The following is a 16,441-nucleotide window of genomic DNA, read 5'->3' as shown; positions in this document are numbered from 1 at the left end:
CCCCGACGCATTTTCAATTCTGCCGGCATGTGGATGTTATAGCCCGAATTTACCACAATGTTTAACTCACTGGAAACACTGTTTGGACTTACTTACGTGCGGCCCCTGAGCAGTCCAAAGTGCATCTCCTGCCCGATGTGCCGGAGGGGCTCTGGAGGAGAGCTGGGGGTTCCCTCAGGGAGGGCAGGAGCTGCCTGGGAGCCCGCAGCGCCCCTGCGCCGTCCGTGCCCGCCGCTGCCCGCAGGGGGCGCTGCCGGGGCTCGGCGCCTCCGGCGCGGCCAGGGCCGGGGCGGCTCCGCGCGGGGGCAGCGCCGGGCGCGTCCCGCCCTCCCGCCTCCTCCGCGTCCCCTCCCCTCGGCCGCGCTGCTGGAGCCGCCGGGCTCCCTCGCTCCTCTTCACATGGGGCTTGCCCTGCCGGCGGGACGGCGCTCCTGCTCTCCCGCCGACCGCTGACAGCGACCCGGCGCGGGAGAAGGGGCTCGTCGCTGCTGCCGCCGGCGGGCAGGTAGGGGCGGCCGGCGCACCTGAGGGGACTCGGGGAGCGGGCGGCGGCGGGACGGGCGCGCCGGGCTCCGTCGCTCCGGCCGCGGTGCGGGCGCGGAGGGAGCGCACGTGGAGCGGGCGCCTCGCATCCCGCCCGCCTCCCTCCGACCCTCGGTGCCGCCGCTCCGGCAGGCTCTTCCCTGTGCGGCTTCGGGATGCTCGCGGGACCCCCGGCGGTCACTTGCGGGCTCATCGCGGGGGGATTCTCTTCCCGGCTGCCGCGGGGAGCGGCGCAACTTCAGGGAGGAACCCGGGCGGGGACGCTGGTCCTCCCCGTTCGCCCAAAGGGCATCCCCTTTTTGTTTAAAGAGCCGCGGATCTCCCTCTGTCTATTCCATCTTTTACCTGTCAGGAGAACAACTCTGTTATTTGTGAAATTTTTCTATGTCAGTTCAGTGTTGTTACTTTTTTTCCTGAGCACTACACTACAGTTGGTAGGTTAAAACACAGGACGCATTCCTTATGCCGGTAAAGTGAGCGCTATGGGTTTGCCGAGTTCATATAATCTGATGTTCTCATAGCTCAAAATAAACATTTTCATTAAAAAGGAGAAAACCGGAATCAGTTCTCAGAGCTTTTGATTGATTAGAGCTCCCTCGTGGAAATCAGCGGGGAGTTTTGCCTGATTAAGAGCTGTAAAATTGTCCTGAGGTTTGTTACACAACTGGCTGTAGTTGTGCAGTACGGGCTCAGTTAGATAACTTTGCAACTGGATCTTGTTTTCACTGGTCCACCTGAAGTACTTTCAAGTCAAATTTGTTACATTTCTCTGCTTTAAGACCTCTCTACTCAACATGTACAAGGTAGGGGGAGGACTCACTTACCTGCCTTAAAGAAGAGTAAATGTGTTGGGTAAATAGGGAAGCTGGTAACATCCTTTGGAGAGATAGCAATTGCAATTTATAAATGCTCCATGTGTTTTGCTGGCAGTGCCAGGTTAACTGCTTTCATCCTGAAGGTGTTTTATTTCGCTTGTGTTGCAGTTGAGCCTCAGATGCTCTGTTTAATAACCAGGGACTCAGCTGTAACAGAAAGTGTACAGGCATGCATGTACTCATAGCCTCTCCAGCAAAGAGCATGCTTTCTGTTGTGATTATGCAGAAATGTTACAGAAAACAGAGCATTTCTCCCAGAATAGCTTGGAGGTTTCAATTTCCACACATGTGAGCTGACTATTCAGTTACTGCTGTTCTGTTTTTTCTATGCTGCTGAAATACCTGACAGTAAGCAGTTTACAGAATCCAGTCACTTGCTTGTGGAACTTTTCTTCTTGCAGCCACTGCAAGGGTTTATGTGATTTTTTTTTTTCTTTTTAAGGCAGGAAAGCAGGTAGAATAAAATGGAAACTTTCTTGCCCTTCAATAGCAGCAACATAGGACCGGATTTGGGGAGGGTGGAACAAACAAAACCCAACATTTTTCTTTGGGGTTGTAACTACTTTCAGATGAGAAAAACTCCTTTGGGATGGCACTTGTCAAGTTTGTTCTTGATTCCTTGAAATTTCAGGTGGTGTAGGTCTGATCGATCTAGCTATTCAAATGAGGAAAAGGTAATGTATTGTGGTCTGTGGAGTTAAAATGCACATTACTGGAAAGCTTCAAATAGCCTTAAAATAGTCTTTAGTGGAGCAGGTGTATTTGCTATGTTTGAGACAATCGCATTTCCATTTAAAAGAACAGGGAGTGTTTCTGAAACAGGGTGTAACTCTGTTAGCTTTGGTATTCAGTACTGGTGTTCCCAAACTGAGACCACAATCCAGTATGAATCCTTTGCATGTAAATTCAGTGTTTGCAGATACACGTGTTGGTATTGCTAAGCTGAATTGGAGGTTGGATACCTAATATCTTTAAGGATAAGTTTACGAAAAAAAACTCAGGCATGTGATGAACAGCTTTCCAGAGCTAGGATGATAGAAAACAAATTGTGTATCACTGAAGTTAAAAGTATTCAAGAAAGCTGTTAATAACATTCAAAAGGATATCCTTAATATGTATGTGAAGAGCATTACCAGTTGGTGTAGCTCAGTAGCCAGCATGCAGCTGAGCTATCATGCTTAATTGTCCATTTCCTAATCTTTGGGCAGAGATTTTTCTAAACCAGTGTTTAAAGGTACCCCAGTTTGAAGCACCGAAGTAAGGTGAATTATGGTGAACTAATTCTGCCCAAGAGATTGGATATTTGCAACTTGAACAGAAAAACTATGTTCTTAGCAGTGTGCCAAAGTCTGGAGCTCTCTATACAGAGAGAATATAATGGGGTGCACATTGTGCTGGTCTGTGTTCAGTGCTGGTTTAAAGGAGACTTTTCTATGGCAGCTATTACTTATATATCACAATTGTTGATTTGCCTTCACAAGGTGGGCTAAAAAGTGTTGTGGGTATGAAGAGACTAAGTGCCTTGCTGAGTTTGAAAGAATAAAACACTGAGGCCAGATTGAAAAAGGGTCTAGACTGGCAGTTCGATCAGGTTTGTCTGCCTTGTTTGCTATAGATTGTTGGAACTGCTCTTTCTAGGTATTGCAATTCAATGGTTGGCTGACAGCATTCTCAAGTGTTTTCCTATTACATTCCTTTCTATCTCTTTGCATGCACAGGGTATTTGGTAGGCATTGGTATTTTATCATGCTGTCATAGCTTCCCTTTTCCTGGGTTTATTATTTTAATGTTTTAAAATCCTCTATTAGACTCCATGCAAAACCAACACCCCGTTAATGGATAGTTAGAGTGGTGAAATTTGAATGTGAGATAGCCAGTGGTCAGCATTATGGTTCCTGTGCAACCATTAGTCAGCAACACTTCACATAAATATCCGATCTAAAATTTAATATAATCTGCTGTTGTCAATCTCATTGGAAGGGTGACTTTAGGTAAGCAGGAAGTTCTGACTGCAGGATGAAGGATACATGTCTACAAAGAGCTGTGCCAAGGCTGATGTGAAAATGGTAACATTTGGTTTAAGCATTTGTGACTCAAAAGTGTAAGTCCATTTTTGCTCCTAAAAACTGCAGTGTAAAGCTTTAGGGTGGTTAAGTATTTTCAGTCTTTTTGTAAGATGCCTGACAGCAAAACCGGCAAAGTAGCTGGTCTGAGGAGTTCTGCTTTTTTATCTGTCCTTGGAACTGAAGTGTCCTTTGCTGGTGCAGTTGCCAACGATGCTAGTTGTTGGTAGAGAGAGGTTTTTATTCAGTTTATATTCACATTTCAGTCGCTGTAGACCCTCATGTTGTCTCCCATTAATCAGCCAACTGTAGTTGCTGTCTTTAAGCTAACGAAGTTGTGTTAATTTACTCCTGCCTGCCCTTTTATGCTGCAAATGCTACACAGCTGTGAAGTTGCCATCTAGCTTTGACTCGGGACACATTCTTCTTCCAAGTGGTGTGCAGTCCTCAAACAGCCTGGATTCTCAGAGAAAGGTAGGTCTGAAAGTGGCATTTGTGGCCCAGAAAAATGCTACACAGAGATAAGGGGAGCCACATGCATGCTTAAAAACTAGCACATGCCCAAGTGTTTTGGTGAATAAGCTGGAATGCTTTGCTGAATCACAGCTGTGAGGGTGCAGAAATACTAAACCTCTAGTGTCTGCTGTGGCTGAGTGCAGTGCTTGGAGTGAATTTCAGGGCGGGTGCTTGAATACCATTCGGACAGCAAAAATTAGCCAGGACTGGGACTGTACATTCTACAGACAGGAATGGAAATGTTACATTGTGAATCGCTTTACTGGGAAATTTAACCAGTACTTCTCCCTTTCTCTCTGATACTTAAATGCTGATTGATACAGTAAAAAACAAATTCCCATTGATTTTCTTAAGAAAATGATTATGTGAAGGGTGTGCCTAAGCAAACTGCCTGGGTAGTTCCACTCTCGGCCTGCAGAAACGGTGGGATTTGCCCGGTAATGACGTTTCTGTGTCAGTCCCTGTTAACTGATTCCATACAAGGGACCAGCGCCAAATATAGAAGTCCCGGTACCGACCCGGTCTTGGTCCCATTAACCCACCCGCGACCTCCGCGGGCGGCGGTGACGCTGCGGGCGGGGAGCGGGGCCGGGGGTCCGGGAGCGGGTTCGTGCATTCCCGGCGGGCGGGGCGGAGCCGCCGGGGGGCGCCCGAGGACCGGCGGAGCTCACGGGGATCCCGGCGCCCCCCGAGACTCCCGGGATGCCGGCGGGTGTGCGGGGCGGGACGCGCATCCCGAGACTCCCGGGATGCCGGCGGGTGTGCGGGGCGGGACGCGCATCCCGAGACTCCCGGGATGCCGGCGGGTGTGCGGGGCGGGACGCGCATCCCGAGACTCCCGGGCCGCTCCCCCGGTGAGTGGCATCCTCCCCGCGGGATGCCGGAGGGTGTGCGGGGCGGGACGCGCGTCCCGAGCCGCTTGTTCCGCTCCCCTGTTGAGGCACATCCTGCGCTCCCTCCTGTTCGCAGCGATCGCCTGCTTTACCTGGGTCAGACTGTGGTGTCCTGCGACATCAAAGCCCTTTCTTTCGTTGCGAGCCTCGTTATGTATAGGAGTTCGTTTGAGCAGAAGGAGATTCCTCTCCTAACTTAGCTTGCTGTCTTCCCCCCGCCCTATTTTTTCCACTAACCTTTCCTACTTTGCCAACCCAGGCTCTCCAAAGCTGGAAATGAAATGTCTGCCAGCTTCTCTGGTAGCCTGACTGAAGGCAGTGCAAGAAGCACCTCGGGATGGGGCACTAAGAGGATTCTTGGCTAGACCAACCTTTTATGGCTAAGCAGTGATTCTCGGTTGTGTGACTTTGATTTCTCATTTCTTGTCAATACTGTGTGACTGACACGGGGGGAATACCCACAGCGTTATTTGCTAGTGGCTGCAAGGTGGCTCAGCAAAGTCTGGAATAAGTGGTGTTACAGAGAGTTGGAGTAGTACTGAGTAAGATTCACTTTAGTTGAACAGGGGACAAATGGGAAGCAGGTGAGCTCTAGGTAAGAAAAGTTTGTGTAAAAGACTGAGCTGGGGAACTGTTTGGGCAATTAATCCATGATTTTCTATTCTACTGCCTTCTGTAATTTCCTCCTGCGAATTGATCACTAAAAGTTGCTTGGATTGTCAGTCATCAGGCAGCAAGGTGTGCATGTGGAGAGGGCAAGGCATCCTTCTCACAAGGCAAAGGTGGAAAAAACCAATAATTTGGCTATAGGTTGCAGCTTGGACAGGGGTAGTCTCAGAATTAATTTCTGACTATTTTTTGACTGTTTCCTTGAGAAAGTTTCTTCTTTTGCATTACGTTGTCTAGAGCCTTCTGGCAAGACTGTTGTCTTTAGTAATGCTTGCCACTTTGCTCAGCATAATGTGAAGGACTAGGATTGCTAATGTTAGTTGCCATCTAGAAGAACTCTGCCAAAATCAACTGAGTATTGTGAAAAAGGCAGAACTGGCTTGTTGAATTAAAAATATCTCATACAGTATCTGCAGTAAGGTAATAAGTGTACCATTATGTGAGGACTGTGACTGGCACTTTGAAGTCATTGCCAGTAAAATCCTCAGAAATGTGGACAAATGAATAACCTGCAGCTAACAGTGTGCTCAGTAATGTAGACAGCTGTTTCTTATTTGGTTTTACACTAATTGCTGCTGCTGTTACCATTGCGTTTGTGAGCTGATAGAGTTTTACATCATTTGTATACTCCTGGTGCAAGTGGTGCCCTGGTACATCATGTGTTGACAAAAGCAGATGCTTTTACTTGGCTTTTAATTTATGGTGCAAGTTTTATGGGATCGTTAGAGTTCACTGAAAAAAACAGAAAATGGCTTGGGGATCTTGCCAGACGTTTGGCCAGGCAGGCTGATCTTTGTAGAGTGATCAAAGAAAGGAGGAAGAAAAGAAAATCTGTAAAAATCCATGAAATTATTTATTTGGAATGAGTGTGTAGATGAAGGAGAAGAGTGAGGGAAGGGAAAATAGAAAATTGATGTAACCTGTCTGTCAGAATGTTTTAAGTAGGGTCCAGTCCTCTGTTAGGGATTGCAGGCAGCTTGTAACTGCTTCAGGATATTCTTTTTAAACTCACAGAAAGCTTTCAGTTTTAAACTTGCATTTAAGATCTGGGCTGAGGCTCAGCTTCACTTGCATGGAAAAAACTGAAAAAAATTGCTTTACTAAAGCTTAATTTTAAATTTTTTTGTGTGTGTGATTTTGGAGATATATAAAATACATATATAAAATGTCAGCTCTTTATGTTGGGGATGACAGTATATGCTGGAGGTGGCCACAGTCAAGTTAAGAAAGATCAAAGAGAAACCTTTAAGGCACCTGTAATTTTTTCTGCATTTAGGAAGACTCTCTTTGGCCTTTCATCTAAGTTAAGTGGTGCCTGACTATCTGTAATTTTAGTTTTGCTTCTCTTTGTGACATAAGCAGTCATGCTAACTTCACTAGAGATTCCAAATAAATATTTCTGTTAGTTTTGATTTTATATCATAAAAGATCATGTGTAACTTAAAGGAAAAATTACAGTATCAATCCTTCCTTTTCCTATCCATCAAAATCTTCTGTAAGAAACAATTGGGTTAGGACTACAGAGTAGTCAGAAATGAAGAAATTGGTGACCTGTACTAGAAAATCACTTTTTCTTCACATGATACTTTGTATCTGTCTCTATCAAGGACTGGGAGATGAGGCAGAATAAATGTTCATTATATGCAGGTTGTAACTGCAGTTTGAAATGTCAGAAGCAGCTTAGAATTAGAAACACGAGACTAAAACTTCATCTCTGAACATAGATTTGTAATAATGGCTGATTTACAATAAATATACACAAAAAGGCATGAAAATATTTAAATATTTTTGAGCTTTTCCCTTAGTGTTGAGTTAAATATTGTCTTGCTTCTGTAATTATTTTAAGTGCAAATAATGACATGAAAGTGACTGATTATACAAGAAAATATTTTTTAGTGTGTAGAATTTTTTGAGTCCTATTTATGAATTATGTTCAACTGTAGACTCAAGGAGGAGATACCTGAATAAGCTGATGCAGTGCTTCCCCATCAACTCAAAACAGTATGTAATAAAAGCTGCAACATTAAATAAAATACATTGCAAGGATAAGTTAATTGGAAAAGTACTCTTCCGGTGATTAATTCATGCTTTTCATGGACTAATAAGGGAAATGATATTTCAGTTTTTGCACTCAAAACTGAAATGTCTGGTTCTTGGGGACTTATTATGTATGAACTTTCTGATTTCATCAGTGCATTCATAACCATAGAATTTTTTAAACTATTCAGTGAATTTGGTTGGCAGTGTGGATTGTGTTAGATGGAGCTCTTGTTAATGACCCCTGTGGGGAGAAGCTAATGCATTTTGCTGTAATGTTCCCTTGGCCACTTTGTTCACCCTTTACTGTGCACAAGGAGACTATAAAAACAACATACAAATAATTTGAAAACTGTTATTTACTGACTGAGAAGTATGGTAGGTGACTAGCAACCAGGAAAAGCACTGACATACCTTTCTAAGACACCTGCTTCACAACCTCACAGGACTGCCAAGGTTGGAAGGCACCTCTGGAAGTCATTTGGTCCAATTCCCCTTTTCAAGCATGGCCACTTAGAGCCAGAACTGTGTCTGGGTGGTTTCTGAATTTCTTCAGGGAGGGAAACTGCAAGTTCCCTGGGCAACTTGTGCCAGTGCTTGGTCACCTTCACAGTGCAAAAAGTGTTTCCTGATCCTCAGAAAGAACCACTGTGTTTCGTGTTGTGCCTATCACATTTGGTCTAGTCACTGGGCATGACTGGAAAGAGGCCAGCTGCAAACTCTGTGTGCCCTCTCTTCAAGTATTTGTATATGTTAGTAATTTCCCCCCTGAGCCTTCTGTTCTTGAGGCTGAACAGTGCTAGTTCTTCTTCCTCTTATGTGAGGTGCTCCCATCGCTTCATTATCCTCATGGCCCTTTGCTGGTCTCTCTCCAGTATGTCCATATTGTTCTTTCACTGAGGAACCCAGATCTCCAGGTGTGGCCACACTCATCCTGGCACCATTGCTGGCCTGGCAGTCATCAGTATTGGGGAAAGTTCACTTCTCTTGTGCCTTGGATGGACTGTTTGTCAGTATTACTGTTTTTTTTCCACAGCTTTTTGTGTGTCTTTTTTTTTTTTTTTTTTTTTTTAATTTTTTGAGTCTTTGAGGTGTTAACAGCTTAGGATCTTATGTCTAGCTGCAGATTTACCATTCCTGTCTATCATGGCTCTAGTCTGAGTATTGTTGCATAGCTTTCTTGCAAGCTGGCAGTTTCCTTAGAAGTTCCATTCAAGGTTACACAGTTCTGCTGTGTCAAAACTAGGCCTTGAATCACAGATAGCTGAACCCCTAGGAGGAGGATTCACACAAAGCTGAAGGTGTGAAATCAGTATGAGATATGCTGTGCCAATTCCCTTAGGAGGATGCACAGTGAATAGTAGCTGCAAGGTTATTTGAACTACTTTCAAAATTACTGCATGTTGTCAGGAGAAGCCTTGTAACTTAAGCCTTCTCTGTGCTGGACTTTTACCTGTCAGTGTGATTTCGTATGTGTTTTTGACACTAATGTGGTTTGTAATTGGCTCTTTGCCTGATCCTAGACGGACACAAGTGGTGCTGATGTGGATTGCCTGTGGTCAGGAAAACTCTTGGTTTTGTGCCAGGAAAGGTTTATATTAAATACTAGGAAAAATCTCTTCACTGAAATGGTTGTCAAGCTCTGGAATAGGCTGCCCAGAGAATTGGTGGCACCACCACTCCTGGAAGTATTTAAAAGATTCATCGGTGTGTCACTAAAGGACATGGTTAATAGTGGACTTGGTAGTGTTAGATTAACTGTTGGAGTCAATGATCTTAAAGGTCTTTTTCAAGATAGTTTTTTTTTTAGAATTATAGATAGAATAGATATATAGATATATAGAATTATAGAATAACCTATCAACAAAAGAAAATAGAGGGAGGTGATGCTCAAGATGTTGACAGGAGTTGTAAAGGAGCAATGGACTGAAGGTGAGAATCAGGACATATTCCTGCTATGTTATGTGCAGGAAAGGGTGCTGCAGTAGGTAAAATTAGAAGGAAGTGAAAAATAAGAACAAGTTTTATGAAGAGATAAGATGATGCTTTTGTATTTCCCAAGGGATAGAAGGATCAAACATTACAAATGTGTTTTAATGAAAAGACAACTAGTAAAGTTCTCACTTTCTCAAAATGCAAAGCAAAACTTATGTTGCATTCACTGGTGCTAGAATTATTCCTATCTTGACTGTCAGAAAGGAAGAGAGTATCAGGAAAGGAACTAAATGTTTTCTTGTATTTTTAAGTTTACAGACTTGGAACTTTTGTTATCTACAGTGGAAAATCAGGTCAAAGACTGGGAAAACTTTCTCATTGGAACTGTCATGCAACAGAACACTGGGAAAACTTTCTCATTGGAACAGTTGTGCAACAGTAAAAAGATTCAGAAATAACTGAGATTTCATTTGGTTGAAGGTTTGAAGAGCAGAGTGTGTCTACTGTGAAGTTTTCAGATACAGTTAGTTCAGTTTTGGGGACAAATGCTATTTCAGCCACACCTTTTATGATTTTATGAAATCTTCCAGAAAGGAGGCTTTCAGATTTGCTTGATCCTTTCTACACCAGAGACACAGCTTTCTTAAATTGTTGATATCTATGCAGTATATGAAGGAAGCCAATGTATTTCTGACAGAAAATCACGTGAGTTAACAAACTGAAAATAATGGGGTTTGTTTTGTGTTGCTTTTTCCCTTGAACTAAGAGCTCTGATAGTCTGTAGATGGTAATGGTCCTATTTTGTAAACTGGCTACTTATTAGTGCTTTTTTGATCTATTTTCTGTTGCAATTTAGATATTCTGACTATTTGAAGTTGCTTCAATGACTTGCTAGTCAAGTGCTAGTTTGACACCTTGGAAAAGTGTCACCCACCCCTCTTGCTGCTGGAGACGTGTATAGTGTGATGTGAATGACTTTCTACTGGAGGAGGGACAGATGCTGTGGTAGTTTCCTTGAAGAGATGCCACTTAAAGCTTCAGACATGGTGGCATAAGCGTTCATCAGGTGCTATCAAAGTGACTGGTGCATCAGTCATCCTCTACTTTCTGCTTTGTTAAGGATTATTTTATGCACTGGAGTGGTGGTGGTTGTGTGTGGTTTGGGTGGGGTGGGGGTTTGTGTGATTTGTTTTATTTTGGTTGTGGGTTGGTTGCTTTTTTGTGAAGTGTTCAATTTGAGAGCATTTAAGTTGCAGAAGTTTTTACAGGATGATTTCTGCTAGTTTTGTTTTTCAAAGAAATCAACTGATTGAATGACAAGATTGTATGCACACTGAAATTCTCTTTTTCATTAGGATGTCATGCTGAGGAATGACTTTTCACCATCCATGATCTTTACTTCCTGAGCAGAACAAAAATTTGCAGGAATTCTTGTATCCGGTTGAAATTTCTTACGGCAGTGTTCTTTCCAGATGTTTCCCTAATTAGGGGTTGAATTTGTCACCTAAGTAAATAGATTTGGTTGGTTTGTTTAAAAACAGTCAAGAATATCAGATACAATTTGTTTTGAAGTTCTCTAAAACCTCTTTTGAAGCAGCATCCTTTAACTTTTTGGAGTTAACTGCTCAAAGAAGTGTACTTGGAGGCAAGCAGTGACTCTCAGAAGGGTTGACTGGAGGAGATTTAAAAATTAGCTATTCTAGTCTGCAGTGGATATGGATTTGCTTTGAACCAATATTTAACCGGTGCTCACAAAAACTAGTTTCAGTGTGAAGATATTTTTTCCTACCTTAAGCAAATGTTTAATTTCTGCACCTTGATACTCATGATGTTAATATATTGATTTGCTTTCCTGTCCTATTAAATGATGCTGGTCCTTCTTTTACTGGAATAAATCTATTCCTGACAGTTTTCTTCCATAAACTATACCTACATGGCATTAAGAAGGTCCAAACCTGGTTTGTACTGTGTAAGTTTAAGATGAAGCATGACATTTACAAGTGAAGCCAAAAAAAGATATTCTGTAGGAATTTAGGATGATAATGTGCATAAAGCAGAGTTTTGCATTACTTGAATTTTACTACTTACCTTCCTTCCTACAGTTCCTTTCACTGTGGGCAGTTAGTCTGTAATAATTCTCTAAAGTGAGTACCCAGAGTTAATTTCCTGTTGTGCACTTATGTCTTGGTGGTGTTTTATTATGAAATAGTTATGCTTAACCACCCAATTTAGCAGGTGAATAATTCTTTCATGCTGTTGCATCCATTTCTCTGTGACCATCCATTGTCTGATGCAAATGTTTTCTAAGAGTGCTGTTTTTAACTGTGACTGGAGGCTAAGCTGGGGATGAATGAAATAGCAAAGAGAGAATGTTGAGGATTTGATCAATTTGAAATGGTCCATTTCTCCTGCAGTTCAAGACAATTAGGGAAGACAGATACAGCAAGTGACTTGCAGTGTAACTGATCTCCTTTAATTCACTGACAAAATATGAGCAGAAATTTTCACAGATTACCAGTGTGCAGGTTTCCAGCAGAACACACGAGTTCTGTAGAAGTGGCAGTGACCAGTGATTACTGAAAGATATGGGAAAACAAAGGAGAGAGAAGAGAGAGAAGCCCTAATGTTTTTCATGCAGCTGTTGCCAAGAAACTTTAGTTGAACATAACCTGTTATGGATTGTGGTTTCCTTGGCTTAGTGATGATATATACATTAGACCACAAATTCAGTTTCTCTAAAGTGGCTCTCATGTGACCTATCCCTTGCTCTGTTAGTAAAGAATTTTTGTAGTCTGGATTTTGTGTTGGTTTTTTTTGTTTGTTTGTGTTTATTTGTTTTAAATTGATTAATGATGCTGTAAGCAGATGGAGAACACCCAGTGGACTTGCAGGTGGAAAATAAGGTAGAAGGTCATGTCACTTGTGTTAAAGTGAAGGAAAAATTAGTATGCAGCGAAAAGCTTATGAATGAGCCAGTGATGGGTGTTAAATGCTCTTATTAGCCATGTGTTAGGAGGAAAACACAGAAGATGACCTCTGTGGAAAAGATAATGCATTTGCTGTCAGTGTAAAATGTTTTGTGAGCCTTGTAAAGAGTAAGGCAGTCAGATTTGGTTTGCTTTGTTTGTAACCCACCACAGAGAGTGGGTTGCCAGGATTCCTCTGCAGAAGAAACAGTGTGTGAGCAGCAGAAACTTTGGAGCAGAGGAACTCAAAGTTGTTGATAACTTTTTTGGTTGATAAGGGTGGAGATGGATAGAGCTGCTGAGAACTTTGCAGGAAGTCCTTCTGAAATTGTCTGTTAATCCCTACTTGCCTGTACCGTTGGGCTTATGTAGATGATGAACATCTGAAAGGGCCCCTCGTGACAGCTCCCATGGCGAAATCACTTGTGTTACCAGGGCATGGTTCATGAGTGCTCATGTCATCCCTTTCCTGTCGAATGATCTCTGTGGCTGGGGTTTCTCTAAGCGATGCGGGTCAGTGCTTGGAGCTGTGTGAGATTCTGATGATAAGGAAGGCTGGCCAAACCTCTTTTAAATAGTTTGCTAAATCATATTTGATGCTTGCAAGCATCCATGTATGTTTTCAGAGATGCACTCAGACTTTAAACAGAGAAGATTAAATAAACTTTGAGCATGATTATCAGTATGGGTTTCTCCAGCTGTCACTTAGTCCTCTCTTGGTGCTGTGCTAGTCACCATCCACATTTTAAGGGAACACAAAGGAAGGCTGTGGGGTCCCAGACCACTGATTTGGTGACTTTTCTTTTCAGAAAGGAGATGATTGGAACATTCCCCTATTGCAAGTAAGAAGCAAAGATGCTTAAAAATCAAATCAAACAATCTCAAGGAAACAGTTTGAAGCATTGGCCTCCATGTTTTCATGACAGCTCATGAAGTAGAAACATCAGGCAAAAATGCTAAGAGCATTTTCTTCATTAATTCTTTCTTGTAGGGTGTGGTGTTTTAGTATTTCATGCATCTGGGATACTTTGAAAATGCAAAGTGGGATGGGAAACACTATGTTCTAATATTTTTTTTTTCTCTAAGGGTTTGTTATTACAAAATTACAGCATTTGCAGAGCCCAGTTTTGTGACTTTGCTGGGTTTTTTTCCATCATAAAAAATGCTCACAAAGCACCAAACAACACTGAGTTGGGTAGAAGATGAGAAAAGAAAGCAAACCAAACAAACTACAGTGACGGAGTTTAATATTTTACGTTGTTTTGTTATCTTGTTTTCTTGTTAGTGGTGGAGATGAAAAAGCAAGTTGTGATCAGTGTCTCAAAATCAAATGTAAACATCTGAAAATTTTCAGATTTTTTTTTGTGTTCTATTTAAACAAATTATGTATAAAGATTTTTGACTGAGTTATTTTTGCATTTTATTCAGAGATAAAGAGGATGGGCTTTTAGTACTAAATATCTAACTCTTAGTTCTACTCGGCTCTTACTGTTAGGCTTTTCTAAAACAGACTTTAAGGAGTCTATGGTTCTCTTTAACCTTATTGTTAAGATAGAAAACTTTTAAAAGCCCCCTAACTTGCTTCTAATTATTTCATATTTGTGTAATAACTCTTATTTTTTCTAATTTTAAAATTATGATCGGATCATAAAATAATTTGGGTTGGAAGGGTATGGATATAACCAAGAACATCATCTAGTAGGTCAGATTGCTGAGGTCCCCATCCAGCCTGGCCTTGAACACTTCCAGGGATGGGGCATCCACAGCTTCTCTGGATAACCTGTTCCAGTGCCTCACCACCCTCACAGCAGAGAATTTATTTCTTTCTCTGATATCTGAAAGAGCAGGGATTTAGGTTAAAAACCTGTCCCCCTTGTCCTACCACTATCTGCCCATGCAAAAAAAAATGCTGTCACTCTTTTTTATAAGCCCTCTTTAAGTACTTGAAGGCTGCAATTAGGTCTCCATGGAGCTTTCTTTTCCCCAGGCTGAACAACTTGGCTTGTTGAACTTCTTCATGAGGTTCTCACGGGCCCACTTCTCAGGCTTGTCCAGGTCCTTCTGGATGGCATCCCATCCTTTTCTTTCTCTGCATCAACTGCACTGCTCCACTTGGTGTCATCTCCAAACTTGCTGAGGGTGCACTCAGTCTTGCTGTTTCTGTCATTGATAAAGACGTGATAGGGCTGAGATCCCAAGACAGATCCCTAAGGAACCCCCCTTGCCATCAGCCTCCCCTTGGCCATAGAGCTGCTGACCACAACTCCGGCTGCATCAGTCCAGCCACTTCATCCAAAAAAGTAGTCTACACTTCAAACCCATGTTTTTCCTGTTTGGAGATAAGAATGTAATTTAGGACCGTGTCAAAAACTTTAGAGAAGTCCAGGTAGATTGCAACGATCGGCCTTCCCTTGTGGACTGTTGCCATCACTTCATCATGGAAGGCCATAAGATTGGTCAGGCGTGGTTTGACCTCGGTAAAGGTGTGCTGGCTGTCTTGGATCACCTCTTTGTCTTGTATGTGCCCTAACATTTCTTCAAGGGGATCTGCTCGGTGATCTTCCCAGGCACAGAAATAGGTTCACTGGTAGTTTTCTTCCCTTTTTAAAAGCAGGAGTAGTTTCCCTTTTTCCAGTCACCAGGAACTCCACCTGACTGCCATGACTTTTCAAATATGCTGGAGAGGGGCTTGGCAACAACATAATCTAGTTCCCCCAGGACTTTGGAACACATCTCATCAGGCCCTGGGGACTTGTGTCTATTCAGTTCCATCAAGTTGTCCCAAACCTGCTCTTTGCTTACCGTGGGAGGAACATTGCTACCCCAAGCCCAGCCTAGAGGTTCAGCGACTACAGAGGTATGTGAAGTCTGAATTATACTTCTAAACCATTGACCTGCATTGAATCAGATGTGCTTTCTGGCTTTCGTTTGTCAGGAAACATTTGTCTTTGCTTGCAGGGTCAGGCGAATAAAGTATTTGATTTTTAATTGGTCACTGAACCAAGTAATCATAAGTGCTTGCTTGTTTTTGTTCTGACACAAATCTTCATCTAACTTGTTACTTATTTTGAAAGAACAGTATTTTTTTTTTTTTTTAAGATTTGGGAAGGTTAAATTAAATCGTCCTTAACTAAAAAAAAAAAAAAAAAAATTATTTTCTGAAGTAGCTATCATGGCAGCAGAACACATAGATGGCCTTAAAAGTCAACAGCAAGGCTTGCTGGTCCTTAAGTTCATGGGCCAGTGGTTAGAGGACTTTCTGTGGGTAAATGGAAACTTTCCTTTTTCTGTAAAATGTTTGTACTTGGAGCTGGGCCAGAGGACAAGAGAACTGCCTGAATTCCCTGCTCAGCTGGGAGAGGAGGTGCAGTGCCTCTGCTTCAGCCTGGTTTCATGTGGTGTTGGAGTGCATCTCTGGCAGGGGCACACTGACTGAGGCAGCATCAGTTAACTGCATTAATAGCACTAGTGTTTACAACAGAATTGTTATTCAATTTTTAGTGGAAGGGATTTAGCAAAGTGAGTGGAAATTATGAATAACTTGGTGTATCAGAGGAACTGAAACTCTGGATTATTGGGTTGTTTATCTGAATAAACATTTTTGGTAGCTCTTACCCCATCCTATCCAACTTGTTTGGGAACCTCTTGCAGGGTATTGCCAGCTGTCAAAGGAAGTGGTGATTCTCAGCTTCTTTAGCTTTTGTTCCTGTAGGGTATTCTGGGAAAGCAAGGCTCAGGTATGAGGTATATCTGGGCAGCAATGCCAGGTGACAGATCTCCCTGTCATGGTCTTACCTGAGGTGTGTATTTGGGAGCTGGTTTTTGTTCCTTTCCTGGGAAGGAAGAGCCAATATGAAAGGTTGAAACAGGAAAAAAAGGAAGGGAAGATTAAAAAGAAAACTGCCTTTGAAGTCACACTTTGAACCAGCCCCTGAATTCTTACA

At 42.6% G+C, this 16,441-nt stretch overlaps 1 protein-coding gene across 3 annotated transcripts in view; it reads left to right on the top strand.

The window, feature by feature from the left end:
- Nucleotides 1-236: 236 nt before the first annotated feature.
- Nucleotides 237-16,441, top strand: part of CPNE4 (copine 4) — a 224,586-nt gene continuing 208,381 nt past the window's right edge. The window contains exon 1 of one of the 3 annotated variants that reach the window (XM_072925796.1): nt 237-505. The gene's annotated coding sequence lies outside the window, so the exon portion shown is untranslated. The remainder of the gene's footprint in view (nt 506-16,441) is intronic. The other 2 variants (XM_012571621.5, XM_030265082.4) reach the window with 2 other exon arrangements.

This window comes from Taeniopygia guttata, chromosome 2, assembly GCF_048771995.1.
Source record: "Taeniopygia guttata chromosome 2, bTaeGut7.mat, whole genome shotgun sequence".
NCBI lineage: Eukaryota > Metazoa > Chordata > Aves > Passeriformes > Estrildidae > Taeniopygia > Taeniopygia guttata.
The sequence above is the reverse complement of the archived record's forward strand: the minus strand, read 5'-3'. Positions and strand labels throughout refer to the sequence as shown.